At 34.5% G+C, this 23,220-nt stretch overlaps 1 non-coding gene across 1 annotated transcript; it reads right to left on the bottom strand.

Moving 5' to 3' along the window:
- Positions 1-3,526: 3,526 nt before the first annotated feature.
- Positions 3,527-3,658, bottom strand: LOC126021167 (small nucleolar RNA SNORA51). Its single transcript, XR_007499774.1, has one exon. It is a non-coding gene; the product is annotated as a small nucleolar RNA SNORA51 (small nucleolar RNA).
- Between the last annotated feature and the right edge of the window lie 19,562 nt (positions 3,659-23,220).

Below are 23,220 nucleotides of genomic sequence, written 5' to 3'. Positions count from 1 at the left end.
CTTTGAAGGAATAAAACCTTGAATTCCATTACAGACATTGTCCTATATGCTGAGCTTGATCAGGGAGCAATTGCCATTGAAATTTCTGGCTTTATAATTAAATTGTGTGACTCTCAACAAATAATACAATCAACCATATGACCACTAGGAAGATAACAACCAAAACATACAAGCATATCACTACTAAAGTGTGTAATAGCTAGTAAGCATCACAACAAAATTTGTGAGCCACGTAACCTAGTGTGCGACACGACCAGTCATTAGTCATCACAGATACAACAAAGGGGAAAAAATGTGGAAGGGGGGGAGGAATGATTTTCTTAGAAAGTCTTTATGATTAAGTATTCACTAAGGCAAGGTGACAGGGGTAATCATACACAAAAATATTGCAGGGTATTCCATGACTTTTCAGATCAACAGTATTATTCTTCCAGGTTCTCAGAAAACTATAAAGGTAGCTTTCATAATCCTTGATTATCATCTCCTTCTTTATTCATCCTTAATATTTTTAAACATATATGCCAGGTACATAGGTACAAAGTCAATAAAAACAGACACCATTCTAGAAATTAGAAGCTGAAAGTTTGGTTAAAAATATAAAAAGAGCCAGCTAATTTATATAATGTCAAAATTTTTTATATAATGTCAAATTTAAGAATCAACCATTAATAATTAATAAGTTAGGAAATGAAATAAATCTAAACTAACATAACTCATGCCTGATCAGTAGATAGAAGTCAAGTTTCTGTAGTATGAGCCAAAATACTTTAGTACCACAATACGGGGAAGACATATCAAGGAGAAAAAACTTTCTTGGTTCTAAGATGCCTTCTTTCTCATCATTCCCTTACAATCGCTTTCCAAATTTTTCTTTACCTTAGACATCAACTCACTTGAAAAATGAAGAATAGGCTGATGTGAGGTTTTACTATTTTCTTTCTCAATCCTTATCCTACCATGAGAAGTTATTACACAATGGGTAGGAAAAAATAAAACCCACAAAATTGAGTTAAGAATTAGGTACCTGGAGGTTAGCCAGATAAACAGTGAGTAGGGCAGTAACCTTAAATATGACCCACACTGGTTCAATCTTTGGCATCTCTGAAAGTCCCCCAAACCCTACCAGGAGAAATTTCTGAGTGCAGAACAAAGAGTAACCCCTAAGCATTGCTGATTGTGATACACAAAAATAAATAAATCATTAAAAATAATTTTCGAGTTCTGGGTATATTTTTTATTCTTCCATAGAACCTAACATAGAATCTTTTGCAGAGTAGGTATTCAATTAAAATGGATTTTTTAATTTTGAGTTTTATTTCAGTAATAAAGTAACCAAAAATTAAATGCTTACCATTTAGTTAATAAAAAAATATAGTAATAGATTTTTAACTTTTACATTAAAGAATTATTTTGAGACTTTTTGGTTTCATAAATATTTAAGTTCCATATGTTATATATGCAATATGTGATTTTGAGTCACCATGATTGAAAATAATATATCAGTGTGGCACATGTTGACATTTCTATAGTTTGAGGAACATACTATGCTAACTTTTCCTACCAGGGGCAGCTGGTTAGAAGCAATGGTAAACCACCTAGAGATATTTTAACATTTCATCCTAGATCAGACAAAATAATTTGAAAAATTTACATGGATGTCTAAAAGGAAAATCTGTCCCATTTAATTTTTTCTAATAAGAGAGAATATTTAAACAGAAAACGTGGTATTTCATTGATAAAAGTTGGACGTGGCTGATACCAGATTTCTGCAGGACCTCAACAGAAGATAATTAAAAAATCTCAAAGGCATGTAGAAAAAAAATCACAGCCTCTTCCCAGTATCTTAGATACGCTCTGGCTCTTCATTCTTTCCTCAGTTTGCCCCACATAAAGACATACCATATGTGATCCTCACATCTATCAGGCTCCTACACAATTCTGATCAACAATCAATGTAGAAATCAAACTACCAGCCCTACTTTATACTTTCTGGATCAGCATAGATAACACACAATAAAACACACTTACACAACAAAGAAACCTGTCATGAGCTTTGTTGTCAAAACATATGAGCAACTACTTGCAGTGGATCATTTTATTGATAATTAAAAGAGAAGAATACAGTTGAGTCTATAGTTTGAGTACCTCTTCCAATTTGATTGAATAGATTATAATTCTATCCCCAGAATCTTTCTGTGAGAGACGCATACAGAATCCTTCTTATTGTTAGTTAAGTTCTTTCTTTTTCTGAGAGAATATGTCACTTTTGAAGAGCTCACAAATATCCCCAGTTCAATGAAGTTTTTCTTTTCTTTTTTTTTTTTTGTTTTGTTTTGTTTTGTACTATTGTTTTCTTTTGGGAGGGCCACACCCGGCAGCACTCAGGGGTTACTTCTTGCTCTGCTCTCAGATATTACCCATGGCAAAGTTGGGAGATCATATGGGATGCCAGGAATTGAACTGAAGTCAGCTGCATGCAAGGCCAATGCCCTCCAGTTGTGCTATTGCTCCAACTCCCAATGAAGTTTTCCTTAAAGATCATCAGTAAGAATTAATTCTGCAACTGTACAAGCAAAGTGGGATTTTCACATAAAACTAAAACATTGTCACTTTAACAGCTTCTGTGGAGTTGATTTAGTCATGGCTACTTCTGTACTTTCTAAGGGCCACATAAAATATATATGTACATATTTATATATTCATATAGATATATCTATATATATGTATTACATAATTCATTCTGCTACCTATAATTTCTTTTTTTATTTAAACAAATTTATTACATACATGATTGTGCTTGGGTTTCAGTCATGTAAAGAACACCACCCATCACCAGTGCAACATTCCCATCACCAATGTCCCAAATCTCCCTTCTCCCAACCCAATCCCCGCCTGTACTCTAGACAGACTTTCTATTTCCCTCATACATTCTCATTATTAGGATAGTTCGAAACTTAGTTATTTCTCTAACTAAACTCATCCCTGTTTGTGGTGAGCTTCATGAGGTGAGCTGTAACTTCCAGCTCTTTTCTCTTTTGTCTCTGAAGATTATTATTGCAAAAATGTCTTTCATTTTTCTTAAAACCCATAGATGAGTGAGACCATTCTGCATCTTTCTCTCTCTCTCTCTCTCTGACATATTTTAGTCAGCATAATAGATTGCTGTGCTTCTTCCCTCATACCTATAATTTCTTTCCATACACATATATCTCTTTTCTTCCCTCCTCAGACTATCTTTACAAGATGAGCTTCTTGAGATAAGAAGAAAAATTGTAACCAATTTATTTCAAAATATGCCAGATTTTCCAAGAGACTTGTCATCTCTGCCTCTGAGCTTAAAGCCAGGCTATGAATGCTACTACTTGTCTGGTTTGACATCTACTAACTAGTCTAGATAAAACTCTAGATCCACTGTCTTTGTTCCATGCCAGTAAGGTTTTTCAAGGAAAATACCTTCTTGTTTCTGGCTATGAAACAGAATCCCCAGCCAGTATATAAGTTTCACCTTTAATGTATCCTTCTTTTTTTTTCTCCCCCAGTTTACAATACAGACCAGACAAAGGGCCTGGGTTGAGGTGTATATGGGTGTATTTACTGTACCTCCTCTTTCTATACAGTCAGTGTAAAGAACACAGCCTGTAGTAAGAATTGGGAAGCCTTTTCTTTTCTTTTTATTTTTTTGATTTTTTAATATATATATATATTTTTTCATGTATCCTTTTTAAGAATCATGATTGTCATATGTTTTTGATGTGAACCATGCTGTAGTAATCAAAGCATCCTATGTTCTTTTTTTTTTTTTTTTTTTTTGTGGTTTTTGGGTCACACCCGGCAGTGCTCAGGGGTTATTTCTGGCTCCAGGCTCAGAAATTGCTCCTGGCAGGCACAGGGGACCATATGGGGCGCCGGGATTCGAATCGATGACCTCCTGCATGAAAGGCAAACGCCTTACCTCCATGCTATCTCTCCGGCCCCGCATCCTATGTTCTTGGTTGCTCGTCTGTCTCATTTCCTTTGCCTGTTTATAAGGACCTGTTTCTGTTCCATACTTCAGAATACATGTTTTAGGATAAAGTATTTTACTTCCTGTTGATTCTATTGTCTTAATCAATCAAAGTATCAAGAGATCAATAACCTACTCCCCACTTTCCTTTTTTTTCTTTTCTTCTTTCTTTCTTCTTTTCTTCTTTTTCTCTTTTTTTCTTCTTTCTTTTTTTTTCTTTATTTCTTTTCTTTTTTTTTTTTTTTTTTTTTTTGTTTTTGGGCCACACCCAGCGGTGCTCAGGGATTACTCCTGACTATCTGCTCAGAAATAGCTCCTGGCAGGCACAGGGAACCATACAGGACGCCTGGATTCGAACCAACCACCTTAGGTCCTGAGTCGACTGCTTGCAAGGCAAATGCTGCTGTGCTATCTATCTGGTCCCCTTTCTTTCATTTTTTTCTTTCTCTGTTTCTCCTTCTTTATTACTATTTATCATATTTTCAGCAATAAAAATCAGTAAAGTAGAGAGGATTTAAATTAAAAATGTATATACCTACAAAGGGTGAAAATCTTAGTTCCAGCCCTGTATCACATTGCTCCTCAGCACCTGTGCCATCCTGTATGAAGTTAATAGCCTCCATATCCACCATGGATAAGCACTAAAACATCAGGCCAGTGCTGTAAAATCAAGCATTTTATGAATATCCCTTTATTCTTTTCAACACTACCTGGTAAGACTACTTTAAAGAAAATTGCTCACTAGAGGCAGAAGAGATAGTAAAACATTAGAGCATTTGCCTTGCATGTGGCCAACCTGGGTTTCATTTCATATGGTCCCCCGAATCCAGCTGAAGTGATTCTAGTGCAGAGCCAGGTGTGGCCCCAAGAAACAAAACCATATTTTTTAAAAAAGATCATTAAGCATCTCATTGCTATTTTGTCTTACTCCTTCTCAGGGTACATGTCCTCATCTTCAAGATTACTTATGTTTTTACGTTCACATTAACCTCATTGACAAACTTATAATGAATAATGACATATTAGGGAGACCATTCAAATCCATTTTAATAATAGATTAATTTTTTTCTTTAAGCACCATGATTACATACATGATTCCAGTTGTGTTTCAGTCATAAAAAGAACACGTCCTTTACCAGTGCTATCTTCCCACCACCAATGTCCCCCATCTCCCTCCTTTCTCATCTTCTCCCTGCCTATATTCGAAAGAGACATTCTACTTCTATCACTCACTAAGCCAGACCAAATCCATTATTAAGCATCATAAAAAACTGTATCTACAACAGCGATTTTCCTAATATTCCTTGACCTTTGAAATAGCAATAGAGACTTTACAGTCAAAGAATCTGATAAACCTCCAGCTATGAGAGACTACAGAGAAAGTACAGGAAGAAGAGGATCCTTGTAAGTTCCAGAACTCAGTTCAATCATCTTCTTTGTATATAATCCTCAAAGCACTACCAGAAGACATTCCTGAGCACAGAGCCAGAAAAAAGCCTATAAACATCTGTTTTTGGATGTGCCCCTCGCAAAAAAGAACCTCTAATTTTGTGAGCTTGCTTAAGTTATTTTTCATTGCCTTAACTCCATTTACTCTTTAGTACATTAAAAGAAGAACCATCCAAGTAGTATATTGTTTTAAAGATTCAGAAAAATTATATAATGATACAAGCATGCAGTAAATGACAACACTTTGGAGTAAAGAGAATATACGTAATGTGTGCCCATAGCAAGATCAATTGAAAAACAATGTCAACAATTTTTATCATAGTAGTCTCCAAACCTAACATCCCATATGTTATTTGTCTAAATTTGATCTACTTTTTCATTTTTATATAAATTATTTTGCTTGAAGAAGTGATTTGAATCCTTTAATAAAAGACCAGGAAGTCATGAATGAACTGAAACTATCCATATTTCCTATTCCAGCACATTGCTGTGTCTCTGTAAAAGTACTGATGCCATTACTTCTGCCTAGAAGATTTAACTACTCCATAAACATAGCAGGGCCAAATGAAAGCTATTTCATTAATTCAGAAAATAGATTACATTTAAGCCAAATCTCCGCCATCCTGATGAGAAAATGAGCTTGAAAATATAGCCACAAATCTGCAAGTTCAAAATGCTTGTTACCCAACCATGGACAGAAAGAAAACACCATTGATTTTATAAATCAATAAAATGAATACTGTGAATCAATACATTTAGAATAATGGCAAAGGTCACATTCCAGTTCTCCAATTTTTTATTTTGTTATACCATGTTTAAATGCTCAAACTCAATAGTCCCCATGAATAATTCTCAGGGGAATTACTAAAGAGAACCCCTAATGAAAGAACTTTAACAATTTTGAATCTTATTTGGTATACTTGAAAATGAGGGTTTCACCAATTTTATATCCTAAAGGGTTCACATGTTCCAATTGTTTTTGTAATGTCTAATCAACGTATTTGCCAATGTTTACACCTCTTATATTTATTGCACAAAATAAATCTTGCATGAACATTTCAACCCCACCCATGACAACATCTCATCCACTCATTTATTCACTAATACACTGAAATCATTAAAGGTTATGAGTCTGATGCTTAGGAAACATTTTAGAAACAATTAAGACTGAGAAAACATTGTCCCTGTTCTTTAATAGAAGCAAAAATACCAACTTTCAGTACATTGCGAGAAATCAGCAGAGATACCAATAATATTCGGTGAAAGAGCTCAGAGTTAAGAAAAACTCCCAACTTTACTACTAAAACCTGAAAAATAAATTACAAGGAGCACAAAATAAATAAATAGATAAATAAATAAAATAAAATAAAAAGATGTTTGTGAGTTAAAGCTAGATGTGAGCAGAAATAAAGATTTTTGGTTTTTTTGGGGGAAGGGACATATCCGGTAACACTCAGGAGTTACTCCTGGCTCTGAGCTCAGAAATCACTCCTGGTTTGAGAGGCCATGGGATCAAACTGTGGTCCATACAAGGTCAACTGTGTGCAAGGCAAACACTCTACCACTGTGCCATGGCTCTGGCCCAGAAATAAAAAAATTTAAAATTCATGCCAAAGTATTTAACATTTAAATTACTTAGAAGGAATTAAAAGGTCATGGAGAATAAAGAAGTAAAATGCGGTTCCTTGTTTATTTTATTGTCATAAATATGCTTACTATGAAAGAACAGAAAGTAATTAAACTTCCCACTTTATAAAGCAAAACTAAGGCCAGAGAGAGTATAGCTGGTATTTGCGCAAGGCTGATCTGGTTTTAACCCTTGGTTTCCGATATAATCTCCTGAACCCAGTCAGGAGAGATTGCTGAGTACAGAGCAAGGAGTAACCCCTGAGAATCCCAGGTGTGGCCCAAAAATAAAAAAGAAAGATTGTGTTGGGTTTATAGTATATAACATGCATGAAAAAAAATAAGAAATTAGATTGACTATAAAAGACTGAATGGGGAAGGGGAAAGAAGGCAAGATACTACAAGGAAAGATGATGTATAAATCAGAAGTTTGAGAACCCTGTGATGGACTTGGTTTTTCTGAGCTTTATTACAAATTTTTGTGTGCTTTGTGTATGTGTGTGTTGGGACCACACCTGGCTGTGATCAGAGTTTATTCTTGGTTCTCACCTCAGGGATCATTCCTGGTGTGTTTCTGGGGTGCTGAGTATTGGGGCAGGGGTCTGCCATATGCAAAGTACATGCCCTACTCACTGAATTATTATTTTTTAATGTTTTGTTTTCTTTTTTTTAATTTATTTAAACACCTTAATTACATACATGATTGTGTTTGGGTTTCAGTCATGTAAAGAACACCACCCATCACCAGTGCAACATTCCCATCACCAATGTCCCAAGTCTCCCTTCGCCCCACCCGACCCCCGCCTGTACTCTAGACAGGCTCACTGAATTATTTTTCCAGACTCCTAGAATTTACATTTCAAAATCTCACTTTGGTGAAGGATGGGCTGTGATTGGAGAACTGGGGAGTCATGAGTAGAAATGAAATGAGATTGAAATCTACTCTTGTAGACCAGGAAAGAAATGATGCTTAAGTAGATACATATGAATATTCCCTGTTAGTGAAGGGGTAAAGATAAAGAATTCAGGTCAGTATAGGTAAATATTTTGAAAATTGAGCTGACAAGGACTGTAAGGATAGAATAGGGAGTGAAAGGAGGGAATGGGATATTTTCTAAAAGTTTCCATATGAATGGGTGATTCTTTTATAGAAGATTGAGAGGATTTAGCCAAAAAATAGATTGGGGGAAGGGAAGAAAATTAAAGACAACTACCTTTGATTTATATATATATATGATTTATATATAATGATATAATACATTATACATTGTAAGTGTATTAATAGGGGTGGATTAGCAATGTCTAAAAATGTGACAAAGTAAAGGAATATGTTATGGTTAAAGAAATTCTTTGATGTGAAAAGTACTTTGGACAGCTCAGTCTGTATGTATTAAAAACTGCCAAAAACACTAGCCATTAATTTTATTTTCTAAAATATGACCATTGTAAATCCTAGAATGTCAGCATTTTTCACAGGGTTCATAATGAGATACCATTTCTGTTGCTTTTTACACTCATTGCCACTCAGATCATTTTTAAAATATTTTCTCTAACTTATTTCTTGCAGCCCTCTCAAACTGTCAAAGGCAAAACCCCCGAAACACTTTTTTCTAGGCTAGAGATTTTGATTTTCAAGATAATCTTGGCCTTAATATTTTAGTACTATCAGAAAAGAGAAACAAATCTTTGATAACTAATACTGATATCTATTTTCTCTAAACCTTGGTCAAATTGATACTTGGCCAGATATGTCGCCAATCAGAAAGTTTAGGATTTCAAAGAACCAAGATCTATTACTATGAACCAAAATAATAGGATAGGGCAATTTTTGTGAGGATAAGACGAAGTAAATAACTAGAAAAGCAATTTAAATAAGCTGTGTCAGCAGCCACAACCTCAGATATTAAATGATAGCACTTCAACCATTAATAATAAAAATAATAATAGCTATTGTCTACTTTTTATATGCCAGACAGTTCACTAGATATTTTGCATGTGTCATAACAGAAGGATCAGAAGATTTCTATAAGGGACTACATTTTATAGAGAAGAAAATTAAGATTTGAATTGTAAAAAATTCATTCAAAAAAGCACAACCAATCAATAGCTAAATTATCATCAAAGTCAATATTTTTAGTGTCCAGAAACTGTACTTTCTATGCTTTGAGGTTGCAAATCTAATTTTGTCAGCCCAGTTGGGTATATACTATTCTAAATACAGCAGCTAAAGAAAGGAGTCAACAAAAACACAAAATCCTGAAATGCTGAATTATGGATAACAGAGAACCTCAAACTGGTGAAGTAACAAAGAAATAGTCCTACATCAGAGAAAAAAACAAAAAATAGAAAGTTAAGAGTCAAATTTCTGGTCAAGGGAAATAGTACTGAGGGTAAGGTGCTTTTCTTGCACACGACTGAAGTAGATTTGATCTTTTGAACCACCAAAAGTCCCTGAGTAGCACCAGAAGTGATCTGTGAGTGCAGAATCAAAACTAAGAACTCAGTACAGCTGGGTGTACCCCAAAATAAAACAAATCAAATCAAATTTCTATCTAAGTTTTTTGATGGTCAAAATACAAAAATGAAAAAGGGATCTTCATTGTCTAAGGCTCCCCGATTTTTTACATTAATATTTACTAACAATGTGCCAATTACTTAGTAGATTATTAAAAGATGTATTCTATGTAAAGCTCACAAAACAACATATATGTATCCCTGTATATGTATACATATATGTGTATGTATACTATGCTTGGTAAAAAAACAAATATCACTTATCTTTCTCCTCTAGGTCCAAGAGATTGCTGGGCAACATTTACTTCACATTCTTTAATCAAACTGAAAAGTCATTATCATAAAAAACATTGATGATTGCACCTCCGGCCACCCCTACAGTCATGCCCTAGTTGCTGTGAGGAAAATAATCTCCACAAAGTGACAGCAGCCATGAACAAGAAGAAAATTATCAAAGAGTCAAGAGTTAAATCTTTTATGAACGTTTATAACAAGAATAATTTCATGCCCACAAGGTACTCCCTGGACATCCCTTTGGGGAAAAAAAATCACCAAAAAGGAAGACTTCAGAGGCACATAAGCACAGGATCCAAGGTGAGTTCAAGGAGAGAAGCAAAAACAAGTAAGAATTTATGGTTATTTCAGAAGCTATGGCTCTAGATCAGTTTTGTTTCCATCATTAAAAAAAAAACTCATTTTTCAAACAGCAAATATTACGTTATGCAAAAATTTGAAGGTGGGGGAAGGAGATGGCAAAGGGGAAATATCCCTTGTGAGATGTCAAGACAAGATGTTCAAAATATTTTAAAATAAGTTTAAACATGACTAATTTGAAATTTAAAAAAAATTCTTTAATAACCAAAAATAATTTATTTTAGAAGGTGAGTTGAGAAACTACCTGAGAAAGCTATTATAACTTCCAAGAAGAAAATGGCTAATAATTCCACGGATGAAGAGAAGATGATTTCCTAAGGCACTTGTATGATAAAAATAACAACAGCAGCAGCAACAAAAATAACACTTCCAGCCTAAATATTCAGAGATGGTTGGAACCAAGGTTAAGAAGAAAGATTCTTCTTGTACATGAGATTCGTTATATCTTTTAAGATGGAAATTATAGAGTCAATCTCTCTGGATATTTAATGCATATATTTACTGGATATTTTATTGTATTCAAATCTATTTCCTTTTACCAAATTTTTTTAAATGCTATCATAATGGTGACTTCAAACTGATCCTTGGGACCAAAGCGATAGCATTCGATAGCATTGTGGTAGAGTGTTTGCCTTGCATGCTGCCAACCCTGGGACAGATCCCATATGGTCCCCAAGCCTGTCAGGAGGGATTTGTGACCACAGAGCCTAGAGTGCTGCTAAGTGTGGCCCAAACCCCCAAAAATATTTCTTTAAAATATTTATGGCCAGTAATTTCATGTTGTCAAAAACACTCCTGGAAGATTCAGATGTGTTTCCTGAATAATTGCTTCAGTGAGATATCATATGCAAATTTAAAATAAAATGCCTGTCACATGAAACGGTACTCAATAAATTGTAACTATTTTGCCATTAAGGCATAGTCATCAACATTGATCACCGGCTTTTTCTAGATGGTTAATTAATCATCAAGGATTTTAAGCAACATGTATTTATTGCATATGTGCACAGCTCTCTGCGGGCAATACTTCCTACCACATAGTTGGCTTGGAGTTGATTCTTGGTATATGAAAACACTCTGGAAAAATAATACAAAATAACATAGCATCATCCAGGAAATGAGAGATTTGAGTCACTATATCATGTGAATCTAATATTAACCCAATGCATTCACTTATAATTGGGGAAAGTGACATTGTTCGTTACATATTTCAGTTGGCTAAAGGTGGAATAAGCTCTAACATGGAAATCCTAACTTTTTTTTTCAGTGCTTTTTCCATGAAATTGTCTACAAGTGGGACGTGGTTATCATAAAGAACATGGTCTAACTTACTTTCTCCTACAAATGATACAGTTAGGATAAGTTAACTCCTGCAAACATGAAATTATTGCTTAAAAATTAGTTTCAGTTGGACATATATAACCAGTTCAACTTAAATCTATACTGCTAATTTACATATAGATGTTACTCTTTCTTCAGACCCTGGATATATATTAGAAATTAATTATAAAGACTAGTTCAAATTTGTTATAATATGACAGTTTGTTTTCCTACATATATTCCTATATTTATAGCCAAAAGTCATAAGAAACTATATAGATATAAGTATACACAGAGGATATTCACAAAGTCATATACAGATATACACATTCACAAATACATAAATAAATTCTTAAGCCTCACAGCCTGTATAATTTAATGTTTTCTATCAAAAGTTCCAATGCAATCTGGTTAAGATTAAAACCAGCTTTATATTTGCAAGAAACTCATCTGTGTTTTCAGTCTGATGGGTATATGTCAAATTTTGAGATATATTGCATATAAAGCTGAAACAAAATCTTATGTAATTCTAGATTTGTGGTCTAAGAACTTGAGAAATGATCAGACTTAAACACCAAACCCAAAGCCAACGACAACAGAATCAATACCCAATCTACAGCAAGCTATACACAGAGGGGACCAGTTACACTAGTAGTCTGGGGGCAAAGGAGGGAGATATAGAAGGCATCCTGGGAACAGCGGAGGTGGGAGAACAACACTGTTGGAAGGAATGTCCCTGATTCATTGTCACTATGTACCTTAAACATTACTGTGAAAGACTCGTAATTCACTTTGTTCACAATAAAAATTTTTTTAAAAAAAGGAAATATATTAGCAATGTTTAAATTAATCTTGTTATTAGTCTTGACCATTTCTTTTGCAAGTAAGTAATTTAATCACTATTTTGAAAATGAAACTAAATCAAATCAAAAACTATATTTTCTCACTTGAGATCTGACTCATAATTTAATGATTATTGGGCTGATATTAACATATAGAAATATTCGGAATGATGCCAAATTTATATTTACTCTCAGTGCTTCTTATCCTTGTTCCCTAGAGTAATCCTCAATCCCTGGTTTTGAGGAGTGCTAGAAATGGAAACACAATCAAAAGTATAACTTCTGGGGCTGGTTGAAGCGATAGCACAGCGATTGGGCTTTTGCCTTGCACGGGCTGAGCCAGGAAGGACATGGATTTGATCCCCTACATACCATATGGTCCCCTGAGCCAGGAGCGATTTCTGAGCACATAGCCAGGAGTAACCCTTGAGCATCACCTATAACAAAACAAAACAAAACAAAACAAAACAAAGATGCTACTCCCTTTTTAACCTACAATAACTCTGAATTTTAGTTCAATAAATATAATTCTTAGGTTATTCACATAAAGGCCATTCTTTTTTAAAAATTAATCTCTGTACATAAGTAATAAACATACAAATATATTAACAAAAATCTTGAAAGAGGAAGAGCAGGTGCTTTCCTTGCATGAGGCTAACCTAGGTTTGATTCTCAACAACTCAAAATGGTGCCCAATTCAATGGTCAGCAACCTTTTTTTTCAACTCCAAATCTCGCCAAAACCACGATTGAAATTTATTTTGAGAGCCACACAGGGCGTGCACTGACAGAGGCTAGGAGCAAAGTGCTGACTCCTGGAGCGGCTGCCCGGCACACAGAAGAGCCAAATTAAGTGTAAAGAGCCACATGTGGCTCGGGAGCCGCAGGTTGCCGACCACTGGAGCCTATGCCTACCAGGGGTGATCATTAAGCCAGAACTAAGAGGACACCACAAGCACTAACAAGGTGTGGCCCAAAAAATGGAAACAAAAATCTTAAAAGAATATTGTTTCTATAAGAAACAGACGTATTAATTTAGCTTGAAGTTAAATGCTTTCTAACAGCTTATATATTGATTTTATATTACGATTTATTATTCTTAAGATATTCACCAACATAAATACAGTTTCCTTAATTGTTGCAAGTCAGCCCCTGAAGAGGTTGACTGATGGACGGATGGAGGATGAGGTCTTTCCCCTCCAGCGTCTGCCACCCTGTCCAGCCGACAGTTCTGAGGTGAAACAGCGGGTAAACAGCTTGAAGACAGTCAGACTTGTGGAAATATTAGCTTTATTCGGTGGACAAGACTGAAGTTCAAAGTCTCAGCCTTAGTTCCAGCAAAAAGCCTCTCGCCTTCCACAGACCCTTGTTTTTATCCCCCAGAATCAGGTACCACCCAATGGTGGGATCAGATACCACCCAATGATGGAAGCAGAATCAGGAATCACCCTAGGGTGGGGGCAGAATGCCAGGTCACACCCTAATGTAGGGCACAATCACCGAACAGGGTAGGATCAGTAACATAATAGTCCCCTAAAATATTTACATACACAACACTTAATATCGGTATTACTGCTGTCATGTTAAGAAAACTGAAGGAAGAGAATCATATTCAATATTTAAAATATATATTCATCAAGAAAAATGATTGAAAAAGTAGATTATAAATACTGTATTTTCCTTTTGAAGAATTAAACACTAAATATTACAAATTTAATAAGTGTAGAACAGAACACTTGGACAAATTTCTTTTGCTACTAAAGAAAGCTTAACCACAATTAAAAAAAAAAAAACTAGACCAAGTCATCCATGTTTCAGGATCATGACTTAATTGGATAACTTGAGCATTTGAGCATTTGGGTACAGAGTAAAATAGCTAAAAAGACTTTTAAAAATAATATTAAATAACTCAGAGGAAAGCAAAAATATTACCACAAACAAAAATTAAATTTTTGGAAAGAGGAGCTCTTACTACATTTGTCCAATTTCACATATTAATTCAACATACTGAATCAATTCTTGTTTGTAAGTAAGTATATAGTTTTGCCCATGACCCCACCGATTCACACACATATAAGTGAAAAGACAACCCCAGTTCAACATCCTAGTAAAGGTTTTATGGGAAAACGGTAGTTTGTGTCAAATAACAGAGTTTAGGATAACAGTGTCTAAAGCATGAAGTGCTTGTCCCAAAGACTGAAGTATAAAATAACCATAGGGAGGGGAATATAAAGAAAGATGAGTCTGAGAAGATACAAGATAAGTAAATACTTTTGTCATGAATGATTATGAAGAAAATAAATCATGGAAGATATTTCTAGTATATGAAAAAAATCAGATTCTAAAGACAAGCTAATTTTAATTCTAATCTGAATTCCAAATGTGTCAGCTATTGACCCTGCTCAGATTATATAAGTCTCCAGAGCTTGAGTTTTTTTATTTGTAAAATGAAGAGAAATTAGTTCTTACCTTGTAGGGTTCATGTGGGAATACAGTTTTGTCTCCCAAATATTGAAAAGTAGAGTGCTTCTGTGAAAATCTTGCAAGCTGAAATAACATAAACACCTACCATTATTTTAGGTGCAAAACTTTTGTCATCCTCAGACTCCCCTAAAAATCATGATATTGAAATAAAGACAGACCCTCAGATCAGTGGAATAGACTAGAGTATTCATAGAATGTTCCCCAAAAATACAATCAACTAATCTTTGATAAAGGGGCAATGAATGCTAAATGGAGTAAGGATAGCCTCTTCAACAAAAGGTATTGAGACAACTCGTCAGCCACTTGCAAAAAAAAAAAAAAAAGAACTCAGATCTCCATCAAACACCATGCACAAAGGTCAAATGCAAATAGACTAAATAGTTTATGAACTCATCATACCAAATAATTCTTAAAACCTAAAAGTACTACAGCATATGGTTAAAAAGCTGCCTCTATACCAGTTGACTCAAAAACACTGGTTTTGCCTTTCACCTTTTGTTATAAAAATGAAAACTTTAAAACTATTTTTAAAGTAGTTTTCTTATTTAAGAGTATTTCTTCTCTCCCTTGAACTCTTCCCTTCCCTTTGTTGTTGTGATAACCAAAGTCTTACATGCTTAGTTGTGATGTGCTAGAGATTGCTCATGTTGTGTCCCACTGGACTCAGACTTGAGCATGTAGGGCAGTGCTGGAAATGGAATTCTGAGCCTCATACCTGCAAGGCAGACACTGTATCACTAAACTATTCTTGGACCCTCTTTGAATTTCTTTCAGTTTATAAAAATCTAACAGAAATGCATCCATTAGTGCAGAGTGACATGACACGAACTTCGGACAATCAGGACATACCTGTATATAAAATAGTATTGAATGAGTTTCATAGAGTGTCTGACAAATAATAAGTCCAACTGATGTCAGTTGTCTTTTCTTCCCCACTTCCCTCAGATTTATTGAAAGATCAGGGGTACAACAGATAATTTTTATAATTCAGTCTCCTAGGCAATTCAGATGTTAGTTCCCTTAATCTCTTAACCCATCTACGAAGTACATTTCCAAATGAGAGACATTGTAAAACAGCATGATTATTTGTCCTAGTTTGTTTTTCTGATCTAAAAAGCCCTAGATAACCATATTTAAATGTCTGAATTTCCAATATTAGACTAACATAAATCCTACATCTCTGCAACTCTATTTACTGTTCCTTCGGACTCCCTCCCTCCATTATGTGCACGAGCACAAAAGCATATGCGCATACACACATGTGTGCAAACACACACACATCCACACAAGGCAGTGGAATGGAAAGATGAGCTGGTACAAGCAAAAGAATTATTCAAAAAAGACAATGTCTTCCTCTTCTTGAAATACTAGAACTTCAAACCAGAAGAGTTCTCCCTAAATGTTTGAAATTATGCTGAAATTGGTTCACTTCAGTCAAATTTAGGCTACTCTGAGCTCTACCCAAAAAAAAAAAAAAAAAACTATACCTACAATTTAGTTTTCTCTGGGTCTGTGACTGACCTCACACTACAGGTTATGGCTACACTAATCTAAGACATTTAACTTCTTTGAAAAGTAGGACATTCAAAGGAAATTATTTTTTAATGAGTAGTAAAGTCTTTATTTAAACCCTCATCTGGTATATTTTGAGGTATAACTAAGCAAAGTTAGAGCATAGTATGCATTTGTCTAGAGGAGTCATTCTATCTCAGTGGTTTGGGAAGAGCAGAAAGGAAAAAAAAGAGAAGAGAGGTAGGAAATGAAAAAGATAAAACAGAGGATGTACAGGGTAAAAAAGGAAAATTTAATCACAAAGCTCATTTTCTCTAAAGCTGAGAGAATCATTAGGATTGATGCTAGCAAGTCCAAATCCTCATCAAAGCATGAAATTGGTATTACTCTGGCACTTTGGAGAAATTGTGGCTTTGCTACTGGGGGCAAGGTCCTTCACAAAAGCCCAGAGAACCTGTCATGTCAAGCTTAGCAGCCTTTCTGATCTGGCTTCACAACCCTAATCACAATTCCTCCCGGATAGCCCTAGAATGACTTGTCCTGGTGAGGCTCTGCAGTGATGTATATGTCCAAGCAAACTTGTTTATCTCTAAGTCTCAGGGGATCATTGAACCACACTGGTATAGAAAAGCAGTTGAGTGGCTTCTCAGCTGACTGGTTTTATAAAAGCCACCTTTCATAAAAAACTAGAACATCTAGAAAAATTGTGGAATAGTCATAAGCTTCAGTTATATGTGATATTTAGGAAACCAAAGGTTATTAAAGTTGGTTGTAATGCATTATAATTAAATAATTTTCACAACTATCTATCATCTTCCTTATTATCAAGACCTTTTCTACTTTAATGCTTTTAGTCATGGAGATTACATTCAAAGTAAATGATCTCATTTTGGGGTTTTAATTTTAAATATGACATCATGCATCTGCAATGTACATGTAACTACAGGGAAATAATACATAGTGTACATACATAAAACATAACATTCTATTGCTACACACAGATGAACACAAACTCCAAAGGGTCAGCCCTGGTGTGAAACCTGAGTCATTCTCATCCTCTGTCATGAGATCTAGAACAAATTACTTTTTACCAAAGCTTAATTTTTATGGGATCTTTTAGGCACCTTTAGTGGAGTGGCAGGAAAAAGACACAGAAAGAAAAACATTAAAAATAGATTATTTCCTGGGGTAAGGAAACTGGTTTAGTGTCATTTGTATCCTACCTATTTGATCCACAGACACTATAGTCCACCTCTCTCTACTAGCCATCCCCTTATTAGTATTCCCACAAAAAGCAATGAAACATATAAAGTGCTTAGAAGAGGTGTTCAAGGACATTGTTCTATTTTCTAATCCACAAAGAACCAGTAACAAAACCAAATTAAAAATACCTTAGTTCTTCATAATCTCAACACAGCTAGTTTCCATATATTTGTCAAATAACTTTCTTTACTGACAGAAAAGCTTATGTGACCTTATCAGGTATATCAGTTCTGAAGAGATCAGAGAAAAACTACTACTATTATCAAGACAAAAATCTAAAATAAAATAAAAAAAGATGTTTTATTTAATATGTTTGGCTTTCATATTTAAATTTCCATAAAAGAAGGAAATGAAAAAATAAATTTTTATTTATAAGAAATATTCTATACCATTGACATTTATGTTGTTTAAATACACAGAGATCTTTGAAGTGTTTTTTCAAACACTCAGGAATAGTCTGCTTTATCACAAATGTCTAGATAAGCAGAGATTTCGAGGTGAAAAAAGTATTATGTAAACCAAAATGTAAATTCCATGGCACAGGTAATATAATGTACTTAACTGAATAAAGTATCAAACTAAGAAGAATAATGAAAATCATTTGGTGGCAAAGGTTTCTTGCACTCTTGAATTTCTTCAGTGTCCAAAAGACACATGTCAATCAAGACACAAATCATAGCAAATACATCTGTGATGAGTAAATGCAACACAGGTAAACCTAATGAAACTTTTCCATTAAAAATTACTTTTGGTGTACTCATGAAGTATTTAAGTTGAATAACTAAAGAACCAATATTGTGTAAGATGCTAGTCTCCTAAATATAACTCTGACTCTCTCGTGAGATAGAAGTTTATAAATAAATAAGTACCAGGTTAAATGTCTCTACAGAAGTCTTAGATCATACAAGTAACCAGAATTCCATGCCAAAAGAATGATTCATAGTAGGACAAGTCAAATTTCTATCATTTCATTTTACCTTCTCTACAATGAATGAAAAATATTGCTTCATTTATAGATAAAAGAAAACATAGCATGTTTAGGAGATTTTTTTCATTTAAGTCATGATACCTTATTGATAGTATACTTTGTCAGATCATGCTGATATAATTTTGAAGTTAATTTGACAAATTCTTTAAAAATACAAAACTGTTTTTGAATTATATGCATTTATCAGGAAGAAAAACAAATGCAAAATTGAAATGGCTCAAAATAAACTGACCAGAATACTTCTCATTTTATAGACATTGGCTTCATTTCACCTTTATTCTATCGAGTTAGTTATTCACCTTAATAATGGAGGTTCATTAAAATATGTCATAGCTTTTTAAATGCTCAAAGGAATTTTTTTTAAGCACAAAAAAATCCAGGGTATAGATATTAAGATATCTATAAACTTCTATTGATACATTTTCCCAAATCATGTAATTGTAATTTTTGTTATAGATATATTTTAAAAGACAATAGTATGCAATAATAAACAAATGTACTTTAGAATAAAATAAATTTATGATAAACAACATCAAATTTAATTAGTATTTCCTATATCATATAATACAAATAACATCTCAGTATAAATGTCTGCTGAATATAACATTTATGTTGTATTCTTTTCTCCTTTGACAGATATGAGAGCTGATCCCATTTTCATAAAAATTTACTGGTATGCTTAAGAAAACATAATACTACGTATTTAATTTCTAACAAAATAAAAACAGAAAAAGTCTCTACTAATGATTAGCTCCATTTTAGCAATATAGGTCATTAATTTAGAAATAAGACTGTATATAAAATGAAGAATTACTTCCTTTACACAAATTAGAAAATCAACTAAAATCAACTAGATATACCAAATGAAAAACAAAATGATCATACTTCACAAATGTTTTGGAAGATTATATATTTGTAATTCATACATTAAATATTTTTTAAAATAGTGATGCTTTCTAATAGCAAATATATTTTTTAGGAAGAACACTTTAAAAACAATGCATTTTAAGCAGACTCCTACTCTTTTTCTGAATACTCTCATTTGCTCATCTAGAGAACAATTTGAAAAAAATTATTCACCATTAATATGCATAATTTTTAAAAATGTATCACACTTGACCGAATTATTTTAAATAGACACATATGTATTTATATACATATATATAATATTGCTAAACTTTACTCTGCCTACATGTGAGAGCTTGTCAGCATTCAACTCTGAGGCCTCTAATCCCAGGCTTTAAATAATTCAGATAAAGGTTGATTACTCCATTGCAAGAATAGCTGAGCTCTGCAAAATCTGAGAAACGTGATATTTCCTACATTAAAAAAAAAAAGCCAATCTTGAATAGTGGGCATCTAAGTAAAATACTTCTAGAGACCAAACCTCTGCAACCAATTCTGCATTTACCATATGAACACTAATAAACACCAATGCAGTTTGCTTACCCAGTAATTCTACATTCTTGCTTTCATTACCAAGTCATCTAGTTCTACAACTTAATTTGCTGAACTCACAATCCCCCATTCATATATTTTCTGGGTTTCAAGGAGTCTTTGAATTATAACAAGTGAAATAATTAGTTATGTTACACAAGAAACCAAAAGTGTACACAAACAAAAATTTAAACTTAAAAGAATATTTCTTTGGCATTCACTGCTATTTATTTAGGAAAATAATTGTTTTATGGTCTTTTGACAACCAAGATTCAGTATCAATTGCTTCTTGTTCACATGTACACATCAGCCATTACAAGAGTCTTGCTCACATGGCTAAATTACAACCTGAGTCATGTAAAACACAGAATAACCAAGAAATATTGGCTCCCCCAGTCCCAAATCAGAAAATGACAAAAATTTGCCATCAGAAAAGTCTAAACTCAGTTCCAAATGGTTTAAAGTCAGCCAGAAAGCTGATGTAGGTAGTATGTCACTTTGCTGTCTCTGCGTGTTGCATATATGTCTGAGCATGTGTTCAGAATTATCATGTCTCCAAATAAATGAAAGAAATACAATTAAGTTACAAACCACCAAATAGCCTTTTTCAAATCATCAAAGTTGAGCAAAGAACCCACTGATTTTAGTGGCAAGGAACATCCTGAACCCTGTCCTCCCCTAAAACTGTTCACCACAGACTTTCTTTGAAACCTTTGTCTAAGCATAGGAATAATGAGCTGCTCTTCACCCTAGTAAGCAAGCTTCATCGTTCCATATCGACGGACTGAAATATGAAGTCGAATATTCACAGATTGCATTTAGTATAAGTACCCATAAGTACCACATTTGACTACTGCTCATACCATTTGGAAGCCAGTCCTCACATGACTACTGGCCTGACACCTCATCCATCAGCGGGGTGCCCAGAACAGAGCTGGACAGTCTTCCTTGCACCTTCTCCAGAGTGGAGGCCCAGCTGGGAAACAGGCTTCTCTTCCAATAGCAATTAGATCTTTAAAGATCATGCCTTAGCAATTTGACCTAACGCCATCCTTCCTGGCCACAACGTCTTCAGGGGAAGGAAGGGACGGGGAGCAAGGCAAATGAGAAATCCAGGTCTCCGTGGCCTGTTTAGAAACTTTGTTGTGTCAAATAAACTTTGGCCATTGGAGGAAAGTACCCTATGGCTGCTCTGGCTTTAGAAAGATCTGTCCCGGGCTGCTCAATCTTCTTTTCACCTCTCTCTCTCCCTCTCTCTCCCCTCTTCTCTTGTTTCAAAAAGGGGCCTCTGGTCAGCGCTGATTAATAAGTGTTTTTTGTTGTGAAGTGTTGAATAATAGAAGATGGCCGGTGACCCAGTAAAGACTAAACCTTGCTCGGGTTTATTGTGGCAAGCTGAGAAAGGGGCTTTAGGCCCGGGACCCCAAGCACTGACCCGCACACATCCCGCGGATCGCCTATTCATTCTCACAGCCCCATAGTCGCCCAGGCTCCCATTGTTTGCCAAGCAACAATGGAGATTTCGCAAGGAAGTAAAGCTCTTTTCACATTCCTCTCTGATGTTTTGCATTTAGGGAAACACGGATCTCCATTTTTTTCTCCCCAACGTTCTTACTAGCGGCAGCTAAAACAGTTCCTTTCGAGAAAAACTTGTCTGAGCTTGGCGCTTGTCCGCTGGACCTCGGGTGTGTTCAGAAGACTCACGAGAGAAGGAGAAAAAGGAGAAACCTGGAGGTTTTCTTTTTTTAATTTTCAATTTCTTCTTTCTTTCTTTCTTTCTTTCTTTCTTTCTTTCTTTCTTTTTTTTTTTTTGAAGACAGAAGCTGCCTCTAAGGAGAAAGAAAGGATGCGGGGGAGGGGAGGGGAGGGGAGAAGAGAAAGAGAAGAAAGAAAGAAAGAAAGAAAGAAAGAAAGAAAGAAAGAAAGAAAGAAAGAAAGAAAGAAAGAAAGAAAGAAAGAAAGAAAGAAAGAAAGAAAGAAAGAAAGAAAGAAAGAAAGAAAGAAAGAAAGAAAGAGAAAGAAGAAGAGAAAGAAAGAAGAGAAATAAAGAGAAAAGAGATGAAAGAAGAGAAAGAAAGAAGAGAAATAAAGAGAGAAAAGAGAGAAAGAGATGAAAGAAAGAAAGAAAGAAAGAAGAAAGAAAAAGAAGAGAAGAAAGAGAAGAAAGAAAGAAGAAAGAGAATGAAGAAAAAAGAAAGGAAGGAAGGAAGAAGAAAGGAAGAGGAATGGAGTAAGAAAGGAAGGAAGAAAGAAGGAAGAAAAGAAATAAAAAGGGAGGAGGGAGGAAGGAATGGAGTACAAAGGAAGGAAGAAAGAAGAAAGGAGGAAGAAAAGAAAGGAGAAAGGAAAGAAGGAAAAACAGGAAGAAAGAGAAGAAGGGAAAAAGAAAGAATAAAAGAACAAGAAAGAAGGAAGAGGAGGGAAGGATAGAACAGACACAATAAAGAAGGAAAGAAGGAAAGAAAGGGAGGAAAAAAGAAAGGAAGAAAGAAAAGGAGAAAGGAAGCAAGAAAGAAAAAAGATAAAAGAAGAAAGGAAAGAAAAAACTAAAAGAAAAACAAAGGAAGAAAGGAAAGTAAGAGAGGAAAGAAAGAAAAAAAGAAAAAGAAGACAGAAAGAAAAAAAGAAAGAAAAAGAATAGAAAGAAAAAGAATAGAAAGAAAGAAGAAAGTAAGAGAAGAAAGAAAGAAAGAAGAAAGAAAGAAAGAAAGAAAGAAAGAAAGAAAGAAAGAAAGAAAGAGAGAGAGAAAGAAAGAAAGAAAGAAAGAAGAAAGACAGAGAGAAAGAGAGATAAGAGAGAAAGAGAGAGAGAAAGAGAGAGGAAGAAAGAAAGAAAGAAAGAAAGAAAGAAAGAAAGAAGAAAGAAAGAAAGAAAGAAAGAAAGAAAGAAAGAAAGAAAGAAAGAAAGAAAGAAAGAAAGAAAGAAGAAAGAAAGAAAGAAAGAAAGAAAGAAAGAAAGAAAGAAAGAAAGAAAGAAAGAAAGAAAGAAAGAAAGAAAGAAAGAAAGAAAGAAAGAAAGAAAGAAAGAAAGAAAGAAAGAAAGAAAGAAAGAAAGAAAGAAAAGACGTTGTTAGAGCAAAAGGGAATAAGGGGCCGAGATGAGCGGCCAGGCCCAGAGCTCCGCACCGC

Source organism: Suncus etruscus, chromosome 10 (genome assembly GCF_024139225.1).
Source record: "Suncus etruscus isolate mSunEtr1 chromosome 10, mSunEtr1.pri.cur, whole genome shotgun sequence".
NCBI lineage: Eukaryota > Metazoa > Chordata > Mammalia > Eulipotyphla > Soricidae > Suncus > Suncus etruscus.
The sequence above is the reverse complement of the archived record's forward strand: the minus strand, read 5'-3'. Positions and strand labels throughout refer to the sequence as shown.